The sequence below is a fragment of the Vipera berus genome, assembly GCF_964194415.1.
Source record: "Vipera berus genome assembly, chromosome: 2".
NCBI classification, from domain to species: domain Eukaryota; kingdom Metazoa; phylum Chordata; class Lepidosauria; order Squamata; family Viperidae; genus Vipera; species Vipera berus.
In genome coordinates, this window is record NC_138203.1 from 241,500,671 (window position 1) to 241,522,378 (window position 21,708).

Here is a 21,708-nt window from a genome sequence, read left to right on the forward strand (position 1 = left end):
TTTCCTTTCCTTTCCTTTCCTTTCCTTTCCTTTCCTTTCCTTTCCTTTCCTTTCCTTTCCTTTCCTTTCCTTTCCTTTCCTTTCCTTCCCTTCCCTTCCCTTCCCTCTTCCCTCTTCCCTCTTCCCTCCCTCCCTCCTTCCCCCAAAAGGAAACATACATTTCATATAGTCACATGAAAGCCTGAAATAGGGGGGGGGGGGAAATATTAATGCTTCCAGTTACTTTCCACCTCCCAAGACACTTTCTTTGAAAAAAGGAAAAATTATTGGCACAAAATGAAAATCTCCCCTCTTCAATTTATCCCCAAATTGCTGTATGGGAAAGACAAATATTTGTAGGTACATGACTGAGAGATTTAAGATTTAAATTTCTCCCTTCCTCTCCTTCCCTGGATAGAGGATCTATATGCTTCCTGTACAGCAGTGGCCCCCAACCCCTGGTCCACCTGTCTGCAGCCTGTTGGGAACCAGGCTGTGCAAACAGCAGATGAGTGTGCAAACTCCATTAGTACATGTGGGCGCATGTCTGAAAACGTTCCCCCCCCACGCCTGCCGCCACCGCTGCCAATCCAAAAAGCTGAAAAGGTTGGGGACCATTGCTGTACATTATAGAGAAAAAAGAGATCAGCATTAATTTGAAGGTGTGGATTGCCAGGCTATCTGGAGTACTGAATAATATACTGTATAGCAGCATCAACTGGCAATCCTGGACTTCAGCATGAATTACAGACAGATAAGGGAAGAGTAGATGGAGTCCAATGCCAAGAAAAACCCCAAAGTCAGTCCAAAAAACAAGAGCCAGAGCACCTGCAACAAAGATATCATGAAGCAGAAATAGTTTTGTTTATTTCAATTTATATAGCTGCCCATTTCACTTATGTGACTTATGTAATACCAAGATAAAGGCTGATCTGCAATCTCTGCTGTGCCCTGGTTTCTTTTAACTATGATTTGTTGTCTAAATCACAATTGGCTGGGTTCAAATCACATATTAACCCCAAACCAAACCAGCTTCACCATAACAATGTGACATATAAAATCAGTCACCATCGATTACGAAAGAGAGAAAATGTTTACAAGATTGGTGGTGATGGAGAATAATTATATACAGCTTGCTTTTATCTTTCTTTCTATGACAACTTTAAAGCCTGTATGGGCTCCAAATAGGAATAAACATCTCTGCAGTGTTTGGCAAGAAAACTCATTTTAAAAACCCATTTACAGGAGCTTTTTCTTTGTGAAGAAGCTGCTGATGGATTCAAGCAATAAAATGCAGATAGGGTGCAGTGTGCAATTGTTCATGCTCACTGGATAGGAAAAAATGAATGAGTGCAGAGGAGTTCGAAGGACAGTGACATGGCCAGACAGCCTGTAGGAAAGAGCTTTGGGTGTGATAAAGGCAGGCTGCTTCTCCCTCAACCTCTTTCTCTCCCCTATTTTCTTGGCACTGTCAAATAGCCTTTTGTAACATTCACTCAACATCCATTTTGGAGCTGTATGGGGTGTGGGAAGTCAGCCCCCCCCCCGAGAAGGAAATATTAAAGGGAAAATATTAAGTTTCGTCAAAGAATCTTAAAAGAGGCAGAAAAGCATGCCCAGTTTTTTCTTAATAGCCCCAAGTCTCCCTCCCCCAAGCAGAAACCAGCTCTGTAGAAATGTAGATGTAAATAATCCTGGAAGGTTGGAGGCCCCCAGCTAGAAGCTTAGGACGACAAAGACACCTAAACTCTACATATCCCACCCAAACTCTAAGACAGGACATAATAGGATTAACCCACAGATGCCAAAGGGCACACCCAGACTCAGGTCAGAATACATGACCCAGGAAATACAAAGCCTCAAACAGGAACAAGAAACAACCTCAAGAGCCCCAGAGAGTATAAAAACCCACTCCCTACATGTGCTCTCTCTCTTTTCTTCCAGAGCCATCTTTCAATTCTGGCTCTCCTCTTTAATAAACTGCAACTTTCTTTCGAAAGCAGTCACCATGTTGTTTATTCCTGGCTTGGACTGAACCATGATGAAGACTTTTCCTTCAACAGGGGGAACCTAGCTGCACAATGGAAGCAAGTGGCAAAACTCCCACTAATTTCAAAGCAAATTAAAACGGGGAAGGGTGGGGGAAAGGGAAATCTTTTTGTTTTTTTACAGTAATATGGTTGCTTCACCCACCCCTCACGCCACCCTGTGCTTGAAAAATCACTGCCTCGAATCCATCAATGCTATACTTGAGCAACTGCTGTGCTGTGATCTGCATCACAAAAGTGCTTTTAAAAGCAAGTCAGGCCAGCAGGAAGAAGCACTGCAGCTTTCCACTGTTTTCCTCTTCCACTTCTCTCTCAAGGCCTCGACAAGCATCTAGCTTTTACCTGACAAAACAGAGTTGTGTTGAAAACAGGAGCCAGGAATGACTTGGTAATAGAGAGTCCACAAGGTTTTCCAGAAGCTTCTGAGAGAGAGAGAGAGAGAGAACAAAAAAATGGTTAGTAGCTTGTATTGTATGTTTGCCACTGAGGGACAGTGGCAAACACTGGATTTGAAAAAGAGTTGGAGGACGGATGGTTGTTGGTGCTACAGTGCTGTGATCAGTCTGAACAGACATTGTTGGGGTTAAGGTCCCTGCACAAACCCCTCTCTGGTTTGTATTACAGGTGGTGCTCGTCTTACAACCATTGGTTTAGTGATTGTTCAATGTTACAATGGCACTGAACAAAGTGACTTGTGACCATTTTTCCCAGCATCCCAATGTGTTAGTTGATCAAAATTCAGACGCTTGGCAACTAGTTCATATTTATGACAATTTCAGGGTCCTGGGGTCACGTGATCACCTTTTGCGAACTTCTGACAAGCAAAGTCAATGGGGAAGCGAGTTTCACTTAACAGCTGTGTTACTAATTTAACAACTGCAGTGATTCACTTAACAGCTGTGGCAAGAAAGGTCATAAAATGGAGCAAAACATTTGTTAAGTGTGTTTTGGCCCGTTTTATGACCTTTCCTGCCATAATTGTTAAGTGAATCACTGCCGTTGCTAAGATGGTAACATGGTTGTTAAGTGAATTTGGCTTCCCCATTGGCTTTGCTTGTCAGAAGGTCGCAAAAGGGGATTGCAAGACAAAACCCACTTAACAGATGTTTTGCTTAGCCACAGAAATTCTGGGCCCAGTTGTGTTTGTAGGTCAAGGACTACCTATATTCTGCTGGGCCCCAAACAATCTGTAGCTGTGGTATTATTCAATGCATTTTTGCATTCTGTCTAAATAGATAGAGACCAAAATAAAAAATAAAAAGATCATTGTGTTGACATGATATCCTAGGATTTGTCTTTTTGGTTATTGTTTCTGATGAAGCACTTCTGGTTCACTGATTGAAAATTAAACAGATAGGTTTGGGCAAAAGTGCCCAATGCAGTCACTGTTTTCAACTTTTGAACTGCCTTTTTATCCTCATTATGAGCTACTTTTAAATTAAAAAGCATTCTTTCTGGATCAACATAATTGCATCAGTAAATCCTTCTATAAAATTTAGAAATAGGAGTTCTGCATAGACAGCTGCATTAATGAGAGCAAATTACTCATATTTAAATACATTCACAACTGGCACCTATTGCATATTGATGTGTATGTAGAAAGACACAATGTCTAAAATGTAATTTTCCTTTGCTATTGTTGTTTTAAATAGTCAAAGTTAGCTTTTCACTTCTTTATTGGCAATTCTAACCCTGATCACACTGTAAGTACTGTATACAAGATATAGGTATTGTAATGGTACTTATATGCTATGGTTCTGCCTTTGCTCATCAGCAAACTGGTAATGATTTGCAAAGGGTATAATAATAATAATAATAATAATAATAATAATAATAATAATAATAATAATAATAATAATAATAATAATAATAATAAGAAGAAGAAGAAGAAGAAGAAGAAGAAGAAGTTGGAAGGGACCTTGGAGGTCATCTAGTCCAACCCCCTGCTCAGACAGGAAACCCTATACCATTTCGGACAAATGGCTGTCCAGTCTCTTCTTAAAAACTTCCAGTGTTGGAGCATTCACCATTTCTGTTTTATTGTTTGCATAGTAATACAGTAAATGTGATTTGGTGGCTTTAGGTAAGCCAGGTTTTGGCCACAAAAGTACACTGATATAATTTTGAGATATATGCTACTTCAGTGGGGACCCCCCCCATTGTCCAGGCTTACCATTCCAAATGATGGAAGAGCAAATGTGTATAGAAAACGCAAGCAGTTTTTGGAACAAGATGATAAGGAAAGCTTAAATTAAGTTGAAGGAAATGGTTTTCAATACTGTTTGAATGGCCATATTTTTTAATTCAAGAAGTCAGAAGTCAGCAGACAGTTTTTCAATTAGACAGCTTGCAATTAAAGCATGTAGTGGTAAGACGGCTATCTGTTTGGGAAAACAGATTTATTGCCATTCCTGCTTTGCCAAAAGCAAAAAGTTCCATTGGAGGGGCATGTTAGGGGACAAGCCTGAGATTCAAAGCAGAATTAAGCAAAATATGTGATGTCATCTCCCTTTTCCATCTCTGTTGATCTCCAGATTTAATCCTTTGATCTATTCTTCTTTGTGGGTATTACTCTGAAAATTCCGATTATGCCGTAGATGACAGCAACAGAAGGTCACCGAGTAAATTTTACCCAGTGCTTATCAATGCTTTTTCTCTTGTTTTAAATAGGAAGAAAAATGTTCACTCTTGGGCTATCATTTTTTTAAATGGTTAACAAACTTCTTATTCCCTATTTCACATCTAATTACTTTTGTGAGGGTTAAATCCAAGTGACACTTATCCTGAAGACTGGACATTGTCAATAATCAGAGGGGGGACAACAGACACCTGCAGAAAGTTGGATTCCAGCTGCTGCTTAAAACTGTTTGCCAAAGGTAAAAAAGAGCCTTGGTGGAGCAGTGGGCTAATGCCTCCTTAAGTAACACCAGCTGCCTGCAATTAGTGCAGGTTCGCATCCCACCAGGCTCAAGGTTGACTCAGCCTTCCATCTGTAAAGTCGCGTGCTTCACATAGAGACGGACACAGAGCTGGGGTAAAGATGAGTTTATTCTGAACAGAATGAACTGGGGAAACAGGGAAGCCTGGCGTCTATTTGTACCTGCCCAGGTGGATGGCATCCAATCAGTTCAAACCTGGGCTTCCTGCCAGTGCAGGTGACAATGGGTGTAGATCCTGGCTCCCCACCAGGCTGACCATGCCTGGGGCTGTCAACAGCTTAACTCATTAGGCTTATCCTGAGTGAGCAGTTATCGCCCGGAGCTGTCCAACCCCTCTGCTGATCTGCACCATCAGCCTCCTGCTGTGCTGTCCTTTGTGTATACTGGGAGGCATACACTGCACCATCCTTCTGAGGTAGGTAAAATGAGGACCCAGATTGTTGGGGGCAATTAAGCTGACTTTGTAATAATGCCGCTTGGGGCCCCCCCGAAAGCCCTAATAAGCAGGCATATACATAGAATGAAGGCTGTTGCTAAGCACATTGGTTTGTGCTTAAATTGTAAGCCGCCCTGAGTCTTTGGAGAAGGGCGGGATATAAATGGGATTAAAAAAAAAATCTTAGCTGCACCTTCTCTCAGTTGCAACAAAACACCTGCAGTTGCTTCTGAAGAGGATTTCTTCTTGGCTGGGTGCACCTTTCGAGAAGACAGAGAGAAAGAGATTGTTCTCAAATATCTCTAAAAGAGTGGAAAGGGAGGTGTGGAAAACAGCAGTTGAGGAGCGAAGTGGAAAGAAGCTTTTCCATATTATTGAATGGCTACTGTCACTGCCAGTTGGGTTTAGAGCTATTTTTAAATAGTTTCGGAAGAGAGCCAACCCTCTGTTAAAAAAAAAGCTCTAAAAAGAGATGACGGGCATGGGGGCAAGTATTTGGAGGGTAAAGTGGGAAGGAGTCCTCCCACAGCACTAAGCGAACAAGCCTTTATTGTCAGCTGTCTGGGGAGATATTTCCTAAACATGGATTTAGTGGTCTTTTCAAAGTTTAATAGTAACCTGAAAAACAGGTGACAGGCTCTGTGTGGGAAAGTGAGCTCTCTCTCTCACTTCCCTCTGTCCTACTGCCAATGCACTTTTGGGGGCTGATGATCCACAGTGAAGGCTACTCAGTTAATGCCAGAAATCTTTTGGCTTCACTGGCAAGCCCATTGACATCTGTATGATGTATGAGCCAAGGTGGCGCAGTAATTAGAATGCAGTATTGCAGGCTAATTCTGCCGACTGCCAGAAGTTCAATCCTCATCAGCTCAAGGTTGACTTGGCCTTCCACCCTTCTGAGTTCAGTAAAATGAGGACCCAGATTGTTGGGGGGGGCAACGTGGTGACTCTGTAAATCGCTTTGAGAGGGCTGTGAAGCACTAAGTTTGGGGAACATAGGGTGATGATTTTGCTGAGGCTCAGGACTGCATGTTGGAAGATAAGTGATCATGCTAACAAAGTAAACTTGGCAACAGTGCTGCATCACCTGGTCTATTACAAAGATGCCTGATTGTAAAAAAGGAAAAAGTAGAAAGTCATATCATCTGAAATTACAGTGGTGCAACCAGCTTCATTTCATGAATGAAGGGTATAATTTACACATATGTTAAATACACTTGCAGTCTCACCGTCAGATGTGTGGGTTCCCATGGCAACCAGTCTGTTGGTGCTTTGGCTGCCCTTGCTGATTTGGATTTGGATTTATTAAATTTATATGCCACCCTTCTCCCTAAGGACTCAGGGCGGCTCACAACAATAAAAATTAAGAGACATAAAATACAAAAATTAAAAATAATTAAACAATGAATATAAGAAATACGGGACAATTTACACAATAAAAGCCAAATTAAAAACCATGGTCAGTCCAGGCCCGCTTGTTGGAACAACCATGTCTTCAGGTCACGGTGGAAGGATCGAAGGTCAGGGGCCGTCCGCAGCTCCAGAGACAGTTCATTCCAGAGGGTCGGCGCGCCCACAGAGAAGGGTCTCCCCCTGGGGGTCGCCAGCCAGCATTGCCTGGCCGACGGAACCCTGAGGAGGCCAACTCTGTGGGAGCGAACTGGGCGATGGGAGGTTGACATTGGCAGCAGGTGGTCTCGCAAGTACCCCGGGCCTAAGCCATGTAGGGCTTTAAAGTTAATTACCAGCACCTTGAATTGCACCTGGAGGGCAACCGGAAACCAATGCAGCTCGCACAGGAGAGGTGTAACATGGGAGTATCGAGATAAGCACCCGCGCAGCTGCATTTTGCACCAGCTGAAGCCTCCGGGTGCACATCAAGGGCAGCCCCATGTAGAGAGCATTGCAGTAATCCAGGCGAGAAGTGACAAGGGTGTGGGTGACTGTGCATAGGGCATCTCGGTCCAAAAAGGGGCGCAACTGGCGCACCAGGCAAACCTGTGCAAAGGCCCCCCTGGTTACGGCGGTTAGATGATCTTCCAGATTAAGCTGTGAATCCAGGAGGACACCCAAGTTGCGGGCCCTTTCTGAGGGGGGCAAAAGCTCTCCCCCCATCAAAAGAGATGGAACATGTTGGACAATGCGAGATGCCGGTATCCACAGACACTCAGTCTTGGATAGGTTCAGTCTGAGCCTGTTCCTTCCCATCCAGACCCGCACCGGGCACCGGGACATCACTTCAAGGGCATCACTGGGTTGGCTTGGGGTGGAGATAAACAACTGGGTATCATCTGCATATTGGTGATACCTCACCCCAAAGCCACAGATGATCTCACCCAGCAGCTTCATATAGATGTTAAACAGGAGGGGGGAGAGAACCAATCCCTGAGGTACCCCACAGGAAAGGGGCCTTGGGGTAGATTTCTGCCCCCCTGCCGCTACAAACTGCGAATGGCCGGAGAGGTAGGAGGAGAACCACCGTAAAACAGTGCCTCCCACTCCCAACCCCTCGAGCCATCGCAGCAGGATACCATGGTCGATGGTATCAAACGCCGCTGAGAGGTCAAGTAGGACGAGGACAGAGGAGCAACCCCTGTCCCGGGCCTGCCAGAGATCATCTACCAGTGTGACCAATGCCGTTTCCGTGCTGTAACTGGGTCTGAAACCGGACTGGTACAGGTCCAGATAGTCCGCTTCATCCAGGAAATGCGGAAGCTGACGTGCCACAACACTCTCAACAAACTTCGCTACAAAGCGAAGGTTGGAGACAGGACGATAGTTATTTAACGAGGCTGCGTCCAGAGCAGGCTTCTTGAGGAGGGGCCTTACCACCGCCTCTTTTAAGGCAGAGGGGAAGACACCCTCTGTCAATGAAGCATTGACAACTGCCTGGAGCCAGCCCCCTGTCACCTCCCCGGCAGCCGAAACTAGCCAGGAGGGACATGGGTCCAATAAACAGGCTGTAGCACTCAGTCTATGCATAATTCTGTCCACATCATACAAAGACACAGGGTCAAACTCACCCCAAATGGTAAAACCAAGACCTGCCCTCTCCACCCCGCTGGATTCCGCCCAGTCGGCCTTGCTCACTCCCTAAGTCAGTGGCCCCCAACCTTTTGGGCACCAGGGACTGGTTCTATGGAGAAAGATTTTTCCACGGACCAGAGGGGGCATGGTTTCATGTGCTGCCTGCATCCCATGGATGGGGCTTTGCTTGTTTGCATGGCCCGGTTGCTGGCATGCCGCGGCCCAGTGCCAGTCCACGGACCAGGGGTTGGGAATTCCTGCCCTAAGTGATGGGCTTCTTTTCATCTTAGAAGCCACCCAGTTTTAATATCCCTCAATACATTAGGCTGAGGATGTTTGAGAGAATGTGGTAATTCAAGCTGGCAATCCCCAGTGAGCCGATGACCCCACCAACTGAGTGGGCTGTCCAGCTTATCAGCTATTACTTGCAGACTTCACTTGAATCATGTTATTTTTTGGAGGTACGTCTTCCAGTAGAGGAATAGGACAAATATACTCCAAGACTGTCCATGTAACAAAGTCTGCATAGTATTTCCACAGTTTTTAAATCCAGCTTGCAGAAAACTAAAGAGCACAGCAGCTGTTAAAGTCCATTGTGATTGTTTTTCAGTAAAGGAAGATGGCCTCCCATGCAAATAGGAAATTACATTATGAATAATGCATTTGTATGATTCATCAATAACATGCATGTGTCCCGCCTAAGGCTTAACCTTCTTTAGCAGTGAATGCTACCACGTCACCCCACTGACATATGTGAATATGTGCAAGAAATTAGCCAGCTAACCAACAAAGTCTGTGACGTATCAAAATAAGGTATTCTGGCTTTATTTGTCAGGGTAAAACAAGACAACAAAGACATTATTTGATGTAAATATGCAGAGGGCCTTAGTCTCTGGCTTCTCCCAAACAGATGAAAACACAGCTCCAGATATAGATTAATCCATTGGTTGATTAACTATTTATACCCAATCACATTTGGAGCCAGGAGGTGCACATGGTGCAATCATTTATTTATTTTATTTATTTTTATTTTAATTCCATTTATATCCCGCGCTTCTCCGAAGACTCAGGGCGGCTTACAAACTTAGCAGTAGTAGTAGTAGCCTTCATTCTATGTATATGCCTGCTTATTAGGGCTTTCACACACCCCCCCCAAGCGGCATTATTACAAAGTCAGCTTAATTGCCCCCAACAATCTGGGTCCTCATTTTACCTACCTCGGAAGGATGGAAGGCTGAGTCAACCTTGAGCCTGGTGGGATGCGAACCTGCACATTATTAGACCAGGCATATAATTCAGCATAGCATGCAGATGGTCCTAGTATACAATATTTTTCTGGAGAATTCTTTTCAATTTACAGTGATACTTTCAACGTGAACACAGACTGGCTGAACTAACACTTCTGTGTTGAGGCAGATTCTGAATTCACTGTCTGCTAATAAACAGTTCTATTATTATTCATGTGACTATATGCTTTGCTAAGTAGTCAAACATATACACCTTTGGTGAAAATTGCCTATATATAGTGCAGAAAAATAGGGACGCGGTGGCTCAGTGGGTTAGGAAGCTGAGCTTGTCGATCAGATGGTCAGCAGTTTGGTGGGTCGAATCCCGAGTGCCGCGTAACAGAGTGAGCGCCTGTTACTCATCCCAGCTTCTGCCAACCTAGCAGTTTGAAAGCACGTAAAAAAATGCAAGTAGAAAAATAGGGACCACTACGGTGGGAAGGTAACAGCGTTCCGTGCACCTTTGGCGTCTAGTCATGCCGGCCACATGACCACGGAGACGTCCTCAGACAAGCGCTGGCTCTTTGGCTTTGAAACAGAGATGAGCACCGGCCCCTAGAGTCGGAAACGACTAGCACACATGTGCGGGGGAACCTTTACCTTTTTAGTGCAGAAAAATGACTGTGGGGTAAGTGTATTATGGATGCTGATGGAAGATAAAATGAGATTGGCAGACCACAAGAGCATCTCTCGAAGCCTATTAAAACACTCCAGGAAAAGTTCTGATTCTTAATTTAACAGCTTGCCGGAATTATATTTGATAATCCTACACACACATAATAAAGAGCCATAACTATGCAGCCATTTTCAGTCATGGCTGAAAGAAAGCACTTTTTCAGACAAAAATAAAGGGGTGGTAAGTGACTTTATACAGAGGGGAAGCTACCGTTTAAAACTGGATTTATAAAAGATGATTATTTTGTTTAGTCAAGGAGTACTAGTAGATTTGTATTCTAACAAGTCTGTCCTGGGGGGGGGGTCATAAGCACTGTTCTGACTGGTAAGGTTAGGAATCGTTTTAGCAGAATAACAGAGGTGCCCAAGAGCAAAATGTGACATTTAGGGAGGAGCCCTCATGGTTGATCCTTTTGAGTCCCAACAGCTGTTGGAGCTTAAGGTAGGCTGCTGCGCTCTGGTGTGGTGTCTTGTTTCCAGTTTTGAATTATAAGTCAACTTTTAGCCTGCTTATCTTCTCTTTCATCTTGCCGGGCTTTGCATTAAGAGAGCCTGTAATAAGTCAGTGATTGCCCTAGGCCAGTTGGCTGCAACTGGACTCCAAGGCAAACTGTGTAATCAACATTTTCCTGCCCATGAAAAATATTTTCAATTTGTTTTTTTTCCTCCTCAAAATTTAGCTCCATAGTTAACTTGGTGCCTTAAGCAATACCGTACTTAGTTACTTGGCAGAGTGGTAGAAGAATGGCAGAACCCCTCTTCCACTTCTCAGAGTAAACTAGATCAGCTCTGTAAGCATTCTAAACCCCAAAATGTCTGATTTGTCTGTTCTTTCAAACCTTTGGGAAGATCAAATGAAGTAGACTTCTACTGGAGGACCCAGTTAATGCTCTTACCCATTGGCATGGTAGAGGCAAGTCTTGGAGCTCAGACTAAGGATAGAATAGATATATGAACTTAGAAACAGTCCTGTGGATTAATCAGAGGAGCTACTCTGCATATGGGAACAATTGCATTAGTGCTGAGCTAATATTCCACAAGAGTAGAGTCAGATAAAGGAACAGGCATGATATCTTCATTACATTTTATATTTTTTTTCTGCTTGGTGGGATGCAGACAACCCTAAGTTGGCTTGCAAGGCTGTAATTAAGTTACATATTCTGCTTTTTACCCTCATGTGGGATAAAACTGAATTTTGTTTAAAACTGGGAGACCATTGATCGTACCTTAGACATAAAGTTAGCTACCGTAGGTGACTCTGGGCCAGTCTTTCATTTTTAGTCCTAGGAAGCAACCACTTCTGAAATCTTTCCAAAAAAAAATGCAGGGACTTGTCCAGGCAATTATCTGGAGAAAAAAGTCTATTGGTTCAAATTTATTTTATGCATTCAGTATATGTCAAACGACTAAATATAAATCTGATTTATTTATGATTCAGGTTTAGATAATTGGAGGTGATGTTAGGGTCTGAATGTTGAACAGACCATTTTGATGGTTTCAAAGAGGTACTTGGAAAAAATGGACAAAGAAAAAAAAGGAGGAGGAGAATAGGAAGGAATAACTTTGTGACACCTGTGTGTGTGTATGTGTTTTCAAAAGAACATGAACTCTGCTTGGAATACTGAAAATAATTATAAAATAATATGGAGGCTCATAGAATCTCACTAATGGAAAATATGAAAAATGGTAATTGGTAGAATAATTAATAAAGGCAGGGGCTGAGAAAAAATATAAGAGAATGATTACTGTAGCAAATGAGAATTGCATATTGCAGTGTATACTAAGAAAAAAGTTGCAATATATTTATTGACTATAGAGTAAAGCAGGGAAAAGTTGTAATTAAGAGAGGCAGACAAATGCACAGTGATTTTGATAGAAATAAACATTGTTTTGGAAGTGGGTAAAAAGGACGAGCTAAAGATTCCTCAGTAGAAGAAAAGAGATTTAAAATAAAATAAAATTAAATTTAAAATGAAATGATTTGAGATGTAACTGAGGTGCATGAACAATGGAAGAAGTGGTCTAAAAATCTGCATGCAAATGTCAGCAATTTATTTGATTATTAGATTTATTTCCTGCCTTTATTTTGTTTGACTCAAGGTAGCATAATTATTTTCTCCATAACTAACAACTCTGTGAGGTGGATTAAGCTGAGAGAAAGCGAATGGTCCAAAACTGTCCAGCTAGTTTTTATGCCTAAAGGAGGGACTCATGGTTTCCTAATTCCTACTTCAGCACTTTAATGGTTATGAGTATTGAAAGTGGCAAGATAGACCACAAAGCACTGGCAATAGAAATAACTCATTTATCTATTCATTCATTCAATTTGTAAACTGAGAAATCTAGCAAGGACTCTTGGCCATTTACTACAATAGATTATACAATTCAATCACAATTAAAATGTCTATAGCTGTTAACATAATATAAATGTTAATGTAATGAAACAGTTATAATTCTAAATAAAAATACATTGGAAATTAATAATAACTCAATAATAAGTAATAGCTAATGCTGACATGATAACTATTAAAAACCTTTCAGAGAAGCTCCATATAAATAACTTTTGGAACATACAGTAGTGGCCAAAATTGTGGAAACCTTTTGGGAAAAGTGTACATTTGAGGTTTGATGGCTAATAACACCCCTTCTTTTGGGAGTAGTACCATAAACTTATATATCAATGGAAAGATAATTTAATCAAACATGTAATGCAACAAAGTTTGTTCAATTATCTGTATTCTATGAAAAGTTATAACCAAATAACCAGAAAAAGGAAGCACAACTTGCTTAGGTTGATATCAGGTAGCTTTCCTTCATCTGATTGTAGCCAGTGAGCATGAATATTTAGAGAGCCAATCAAATGTCATCTTGTTTTGGCAATGAGCCAATCAAATCACAGTAGGATTCAGTTGTTGATGTCATGTATTGAAGCTGAGAGGAGAACATATGTAAGTGTGTTATGTGATCGCTATCAAGTTGGTTGGGTTTTTTTGTGTTCTTTCATTTAGTGAGCTTGTAAAATGTTATAAAATTAAAGTAATGGTGCAAAGAGTTGACTGGTCACCCAGAAAGCAATGTAAAATAGTATTATTAAGTGCACAAGGCTACAGTTATAAAGAAATTAGAAGAAAAATTGGTGGAAACTTAACCAAAGGTGAGATTTCTAAGTTTTTAAAGAGGTATAAGGAGACTCAGTCACTACAAAACCACACTGGTAAAGGCAGGAAAAGGTGCACAACAGCAAGTGATGATAGAAGAATTAAGAGACTGTGCCTACGTGACAGAAGAAAATCATCTGGGTGTATACAAGATGAAATGGCGCATGCAATGTAAAGTTGAGTGCAAGGACTGTTCGGCGCAGACTGCAGGAATTTGGCCTAAAATTTAGAATTCCACGAAAAAATCCACTTTTATCTCTCAAACAAAGGTTGAAAAGACTAAACTGGACTAAAACCCATGTTACCTGGACAGAGGAACAATGGGACAGTGTTATTTGGGGTGATGAAACCAAAATCTCCCTGTTTGGTAGTGATGGCATAAAATATGTAAGAAGAATCGGAGAAGATTTGCATCCTGATTGCATTACATGTACCGTGAAACAGTCAGTCAGTGTTATGATCTGGGGTTGTATGACATCAAAATGTGTGGGCAGAATTTGTGTGATTAATGGGAATATAAATGGCCAAAAATACATTAATGAAATACTTGAGCCCAAACTGAAGCCTTCCACACTTGATCTTTTCCAAGACAATGAAGCATTTATATTTCAACAGGATTCAGCTCCATGTCACGTTACTGCTGTGTGCAAAAAGTGCTTTCAAGATAATCATATTCCACTGCTGGAATGGCCTGGGAATAGCCCAGACCTTAACCCAATTGAAAATCTATGGAGCCGACTAAAGAAACTTGTTAGTCAGAATTGACCCAGCAATAAAACCCAGTTAACAGAAACAATCATTCAATCTTGGTTTCACATTATAACAGCTGCAGAACTAAAGGACTTGGTTCACTCTATGGGAAGACGTAAGTCCATAATTCATGCTAAAGGTTACCCAACTAACGTGATAATTTTTGTATATCTCATTTTTTCTATGGTGATAATTTTTTGTATATCTCATTTTTTCTATGGTGATAATTTTTGTATATCTCATTTTTTCTACGTGTTTCACTTTTCTTCTTTATAACTGCTATTCTAATAGCAAATCCTTCTTAAAAGTTATTGCATTACATTCTTGATTAAATTATCTTTCCAGTGATATATAATTTTATGGTATTACTCCAAAAAAAAGTGGTGTTATTAGCTACCAAACCTCAAATGTACACTTTTCCCAAAAGGTTTCCACAATTTTGGCCACTACTGTATAAGGGTGGGGTAATTAGCTGTTCCATATGTCTGGACTCTGTCCCTCAACCTTAACAAAAATGAGGGAGAAGCACCATTGGACAAACTGACTCTGGCTGAAGATAGTGATCTGGATATACTAGGTACCAGTCCACATAGAGATTTTTAGGTCAAAATCAAAATGTTGAATTGCATCCAGAAACATAGTGGCAAGAAATACAAGTCTCACAATATAGGAATAATATTCTCCTGGAGATTAATGCCTGCCAATCACTATGTTTTGTCAACACAGGTGCAAACAATCAACCAGCATGAGAAGCAGACTACAAAACGTTTACAAAAGAAGATCATGATTTAAACCTTGGGAGATTTGTATGTACAGTATGTATGTACAGTACGTACGTATATGTGTATTGTGGAGGTAAGATATAGCCTCTCGCTTCTGGGAATGGGAGACAACTTGCAAAGTTTACCATATGGTTGCCATCTCCCTTATCACTCTCACAATTATCTCTTGACTTCCCATGACAAAGTCCTGAGAGACAATTACAGTATTGTAGGTTCGGGAGGCAATTCTGGCAGGGGGATATTGAAGAGAGGAATTGAAGCTAATGCTTTAAATATTGGTTTCCAAGAAAAAAGTACACCTGAAAAGACAGATAAAATTGCCTGGGATTATTGGAAAATTTTAGGGATGCAGGTTTAGATAGAGAAATATTAAAATATGGGTGCGATTTTCTAACAGGGTGGCTGTGAAGCCTCTTTTATATTATCTGAAGACTGCATCTGTGCCTGAAGAGGCATGTTGGCTGAGTGGTTTAAGGATGCTGGAGATTGTCTTTGCTCCAGCAGTTCGAGTCCTAGCATTGTGTGTCGGGGTGAGCTCCCATCACTTGCCTCAGCTTCTTCCCACCTTGCAGTTCAAAAGCATGTTCTATGCAAGTAGCTAAATACAGGTAGTCCCCGAGGTATGAGCCTAACAGAGCCTGCGCATTAGGCTTGTAACTGTCAAATGAATCAGACTCAATATTAAAACATTTTAAAATCAAACTCATTAATTGAATCGAATGGGTCGTTAAATGAATGAAGATTTGATTTATTATTTCCTCCGATAGCTGTCTGAACTGAGAGACTTTTTCTGCCACTGCGGCAGGCTGTTTCCAGCCGCAAATCAGCTGTTTCAGGTTTCAGGAACTATAGTATTGTAAATTGCCTCCCAAGGAGGCAGCAGGCTTTTGTTTTTGTTTTTTAAACCATTTGTTGCTAGGCAGCTCAAGCTTCTTCAGAGAGGGGTAGAGAACTCTCCAAATTGCAGTTGCCACTAAAGTAAGTAGCTTTAGCTTTAAGGGTCTTCAGGCAGGCATGCAGAGGGAGATGGGGGTGGAGTTTACAGAACTGTCAGCTTGCAACAGTAACTGAGATGGAAGGGACTTTGAGGTCATCTAGTCTAACCCACTGCTCTCACAAGAGAGCAGTGGCGTAGCGTGGGTTGTCAGCACCCGGGGCAATTTGCGCCCCCTAACCCGGTGACGTCATGGCACCGCCGAAAAGATGCGCCCCGCAGCGGCGTAGACTTTCCAAGAAGAGTCGCGCGCATGCGGGATGCTTCCGGGTCCCTCTCGAGGGCGGCTGGGCGGGGCTCCGACCTGCAAGAGCCGCTGCATTCAAGCTCGCACGTGAGCCCCGCTAAATAAAGCCACGCATGCGCACGAAGCTAGGCCAGCCGGCCGGCGGGTCCGTCTTCGCTTGGCCAAGCCTGCCGGGGCGCCTGCGGGGCGCTTGCGGTTGGCCTGAGCCTGGGCGGAGAGTTGGGCGCTTCTATTTATTTTATTCAGTTTATGTGGCCGCCCATCTCACCTGCCGGACTTGTTTCGCTTTGCAAGAAAGAGCAGCTCGAGAGCGGAGCCAAGCCGACTCTGTGCAGCCCTTGGGGCTCCCTGAGCAGCTCAGTGCGAGCGCGCCCCCCCAGATGTTGCGCCCGGTGCGGCCCGCCCCCCTGCACCCCCCACGCTATGCCACTGCAAGAGAGTACAGTGCTGTACTGTATTTCTGATAAATGCCTATCCAGTCTCTTCTTAAAAGCCTCCAGTGAGGGAACACCCACAACAATTTAAATGTAAAACCTTAAAAAAAAACCACCCACTGTCCCTGATCAGCACAAGCCTCTCCAGGCAAAATCCAAAATGGGGTGGGGGTGGGGATTTCCTTCCAGTAAGTGTCAGCAGAATCTCTGGTGGGTCTATGCTAGGGAGAGGAGCATGCTATACGTTTTAGGCAAATGCAAACAAACAATGTTGTAAAGTATTGTACTTACAAATACAATAAAAAGCAGATTAGTTTTCCAAAGTGATTGCAAACAATACAGTACAATACTATAGAGTAACAAAAAGAATATTTTAAAATACTTGCAGAAGTAATTCTAGCTCTTTATAGTACTCTAATCCTCAAGCCCAGCAAGCAGCAGATCTTCCACACAGCTCCAGGAAAACAAAAACAAATGGTCAGTGCCGGTTGCAAAAATCATTGGATCTTGTTTGGCCATGTGAACAGGCGCGTAACTTCAAACAGTCATTAAACAAACTGTTGTAAGTTGATGACTACCTGTATGGTGTAAGACAGTTTATTGTTTATTGATTTGGGGCAGGGGTTTCAAACTCGCAATGTCACGGGACATGTCGCGATGTATCACAACTTTTTTTCCATTGCCAGTAATGGGGTGAGTGCGGTTTTGCTATGATGCATCCGGCCGACAGGCTGGCAGTTTAACACCCCTGATTTGGGGAATGGTATGCTAAAGTTGACTAGGCCTCAATTATGAATGTGATGATTTTCAGTGAATATTAGATATGCATGTATGATGTATGGTGCAACAAGAACTATAGATACAAAAATTTATATATTGAATACCCAAGTAATTGCGCTCAAAGAACAAACATTTGCAAATTTAACATAACTGAAAACTAACCAAGTAAATGAATGTATCTTGATAAACATTTACTAAAGATGAATAGAGAAAATGTAAACACTAATAGAAAGATAGTGGGCATTATGTGGTCTGTTGTGAGGTATGAGTATTTGTGGAAAAGACCAAAAATGGCTGTTTGTGAGGATGTGCTTCTTTCCACTTTGTAATACAGAGGTGAGAATTTTATGTGTCAGGAGAATTATAACAACAAGTTTAATGCAGTCAGAATGAAGTAACTGAGTATGTGTGGTACACTAAGAAGAGGTACAGTCAAGAATGGATGGCTATTGAAGGAATGTGCATTGAATACAAACTAAGTAACTGGGATTAAAAATGTACATTGAAGTGTTTGGTTTTGTACAAGCAATAAAAGGAAGACCAAATCACATTTTTCCCCCCAGATTTAATCTTGAGCTATTTAAATGTTGTTAAAAGGCTTATGCAATTCATGAAATTAGCAAAGCTGATACATCATTTGTTAACAAATTATTTAACTCTTTTTTTTAAAAAAAATAGAATATACACAATAGAAAATATTTGTATCTCAGGTTGATCAATGTGATTGTATACTTTTTCCTAATCTGAAAGATATATATTTAAAATAATCAGCTAAACAATACTTAAAGCAAGTTTGCATGAATAGTATTTATACATTTTATGCAGTTTTACAAAGTTTAGTAGGGAGCAAATCCTCTTGAAAGCTAAATCCTTACAAACTCACATCCTGTCATTGGGATGAGGAGACGAGCACTTGCATGATATTTAGAATGGGGCATAATCCGTATGTGATAGCTTAATTACAGTATTTAATCTTTTATCTCCCTGCCAAAATTGTCTTTTGGTTTTCAAATCAAGGTAGAAAATTTCCATCGGATACACTAACATAATAATAATAATAATAATAATAATAATAATAATAATAATAATAATAATAATAATAATAATAATAATAATAATAATAAGTTGGAAGGGACCTTGGAGGTCATCTAGTCCAACCCCCTGCTCAGGCAGGAAACCTTATACCATTTCAGGCAAATGGCTGTCCAGTCGCTTCTTAAAAACCTCCAGTGTTGGAGCATTCACCACCTCTGGAGGCAGGTTGTTCCACTGGTTAATTGTTCTAACTGTCAGGAAGTTTCTCCTTAGTTCTAGGTTGCTTCTCTCCTTGACTAGTTTCCATCCGTTGCTTCTTGTCCTGCTTTCAGGTGCTTTGGAGAATAGCTTGACTCCCTCTTCTTTGTGGCAGCCCCTGAGATATTGGAACACTGCTATCATGTCACCCCTCACCCTTCTCTTCATTAAACTACACATACCCAATTCCAGCAACCGTTCCCTATATGTTTTAGCCTCCAGCCCCCTAATCATCTTTGTTGCTCTTCTCTGTACTGTTTCTAGAGTCTCGACATCTTTTTTACATCGTGGTGACCAAAACTGGATGCAGTATTCCAACATATCCTCTATGTTTAAATGAACACACACATACTGTTGGTAAACAGTGTATTTATTATAATTATCTGTTCATAATAATGTGAAGTCACAGTGCCAGTTCTTTAGCTGGTGTTGGCCATCATAATCATTGAATTCTTCCCAAGAACCAAGGATGATGTAATGCATTGGCATAGTATATGTGTAGATCCAAGCAATATGGCCTTTTGTAATTGACAGATGGAAATGTGGCTCCCTCAACATTTCAAAAAGAGGTGCAACATTCCTATAGCTTGGTTTACAGAGACATCTGGAATGAGAAATACGATTTAGAGTCAAGCATTGTAGCTGAGAACACACACTGAGATGATTTCAGTCCAAATCCTAGCTTGCAACTCTCTCTCTCTTTCTCTCTCTCTCTCTCTTTCTCCCTATCCCTCCCATGTCCTCCTCCTTTCCCCTTATAACAAAGTTATCCCTTCTCATCTTTTTACTTGTACTGTATATGATAACTATAAGTTGAAGACTTTAGTTGCCTGAAGCAACAACATCCAAGGGGAATGAACTAATCATTCAGTTTCTTTATGAGAAGGGAGGGAAAATAATGAAGAGCCCACCAAATCTATCACCAAAATTTTTGGAGCAAATGGAAGATGCCTGGAATGCCTTGCTGGAAAGCTTTCTGATCTGTTAAGGAAATTTTTTGTAATCTATTTGCTTCCATTTTCTTTCGTTGTTTTCTTCTATGTATAGTTACTAGTAAGACTTTTATGACTACTAGAGCTTTGAGTACAAGATTTCCCTTTTGGGTTTTTTTCCTGAGCCTGAGAAATCTTCCAGAGAAAAATATTTGTCTTCATTTTCCAGATTTGTATTCTTTAAAGTATGCTATTGTTTTTCAGCACATATGATTCTGATTATGGCAACACGAGTATTTATACCGTAATTTTAATTTTTCAATTGCAGCAATTCTCTTACAAAGCACTTGCAATTTTTCACTGAGATAATGGCCAAGAAGACATATAAGTGTGTGTAACATCTGGATAATTTACTGCAGGTTTTATGCTCAAGCAGACTTACAAAATAACCTCACAGAAGCCAGATGGTCCCAAACACACTTATGTGCCCTTTGGAATCCTTTTGTGTGAGGGAGCTGTGAGGGATGAAAAAAAGAACTAGCAGTTTTAATTTAAGATAAATTATTTGCAAGCTTGTCAATCTAGTGCCTTTCACACAACAATATTAAGGAGATTTTTTTTTTAAAAAATACTTAACTACAATTGAAAAGTATCTAAATAAAACAAATAAACAACACACACAATGAAATCCATAGCCATTATGTAGCAAGAACATAACAAAATAACTAGGATATATTATAACATGAATATTTTAGTTTTTCTCAAGTATTGTCTAAGTAGATGTTAAAAGAACATCCTGTGCAGAGGACCTTCAAACCTTTAGATGTCAGCTGAGAATGCTCTGCCTTTGGAAAACCAGAAGGATCTTTGAAGACAAAATAGGAAATGAGGGTTTGTTGGCCTTAGATGAATGGGAGAAAACAAAACTCTGATCATCTAGATGTTGCTGTATTACAACCCTTGGCAGCCTCAGGCAACATGGACAATGGAAACAGATGGTGGGAATTTTAGATCAGCTGTATCTGGTAAGCTACAGATTCCCCGTATTTGGTTTAAATATGTCACTAACAATATCATCTGTACACTAGCAGATATTAACATTGCAATTTCACATAATTGAATTTGTCAACAGCAGATTTTGTCCGAAAAGGTCACCCTGAAACCTCCCAATAATATTGTCAAGGTCGTCCATCTGAACCACAAGAAAACTGCTGCAGATAATTCTTGACCTAGATTTAACAACTCTCTAACAACTCATACCACCTAGTAGTTTCTGGTAGAGTAGCAATATCTGAGTTCCCTCTATTATAGGTTGTCATTGTGCAAGGACGGAGCCATGGTGGTGCAGTGATTAGAATGCAGTACTGCAGGCTACTTCTGCTGACTGCCGGCTGCCAGCAGTTCAGCAGTTCAAGTCTCACTGGTTCAAGATTGACTCAACCCTCCATCCTTCTGAAGTCAGTAAAATGAGGACCCAGATTGTTGGGGGCAATTATGCTGACTCTGTAAACTGCTTAGAGAGTGTTGTAAAGCACTGTGAAGTGGTATATAAGTCTAAGTGTTATAGCTATTGCTATGCTGGAGATAGACGTTGTATTTTTACCTTTATTGTATTTTCTTTGGTACAATCATAAGACTAATCAGTCAATTCTCTCTCTCTCATCTGTAATCTCTTCTTTCTTTCTTTCTTTCTTTCTTTCTTTCTTTCTTTCTTTCTTTCTTTCTTTCTTTCTTTCTTTCTTTCTTTCTTTCTTTCTTTCTTTCTTTCTTTCTTTCTTTCTTTTTTGGGACAATCCAGTAATAAGCAGTTATCAGTATGAGTATGAGCAGTATGAGCAAAAAAACTGAGCAAAAAATAATATTTGAGGTAATCAGATAAGAAGCAGTTAATAATCTGTGAGGACTTTGACCATTGTTTAATTCCTTGAGAGAAGGGCAAGTTCAGAGA

At 41.1% G+C, this 21,708-nt stretch overlaps 1 long non-coding RNA gene across 2 annotated transcripts in view; it reads left to right on the forward strand.

The window, feature by feature from the left end:
- Positions 1-15,376, forward strand: part of LOC308660976 — a 39,195-nt gene extending 23,819 nt beyond the window's left edge. For both annotated transcript variants that reach the window (XR_014024854.1, XR_014024855.1), the window contains one exon: positions 15,025-15,376. This is a non-coding gene — a long non-coding RNA (uncharacterized lncRNA). The remainder of the gene's footprint in view (positions 1-15,024) is intronic.
- Positions 15,377-21,708: the final 6,332 nt, after the last annotated feature.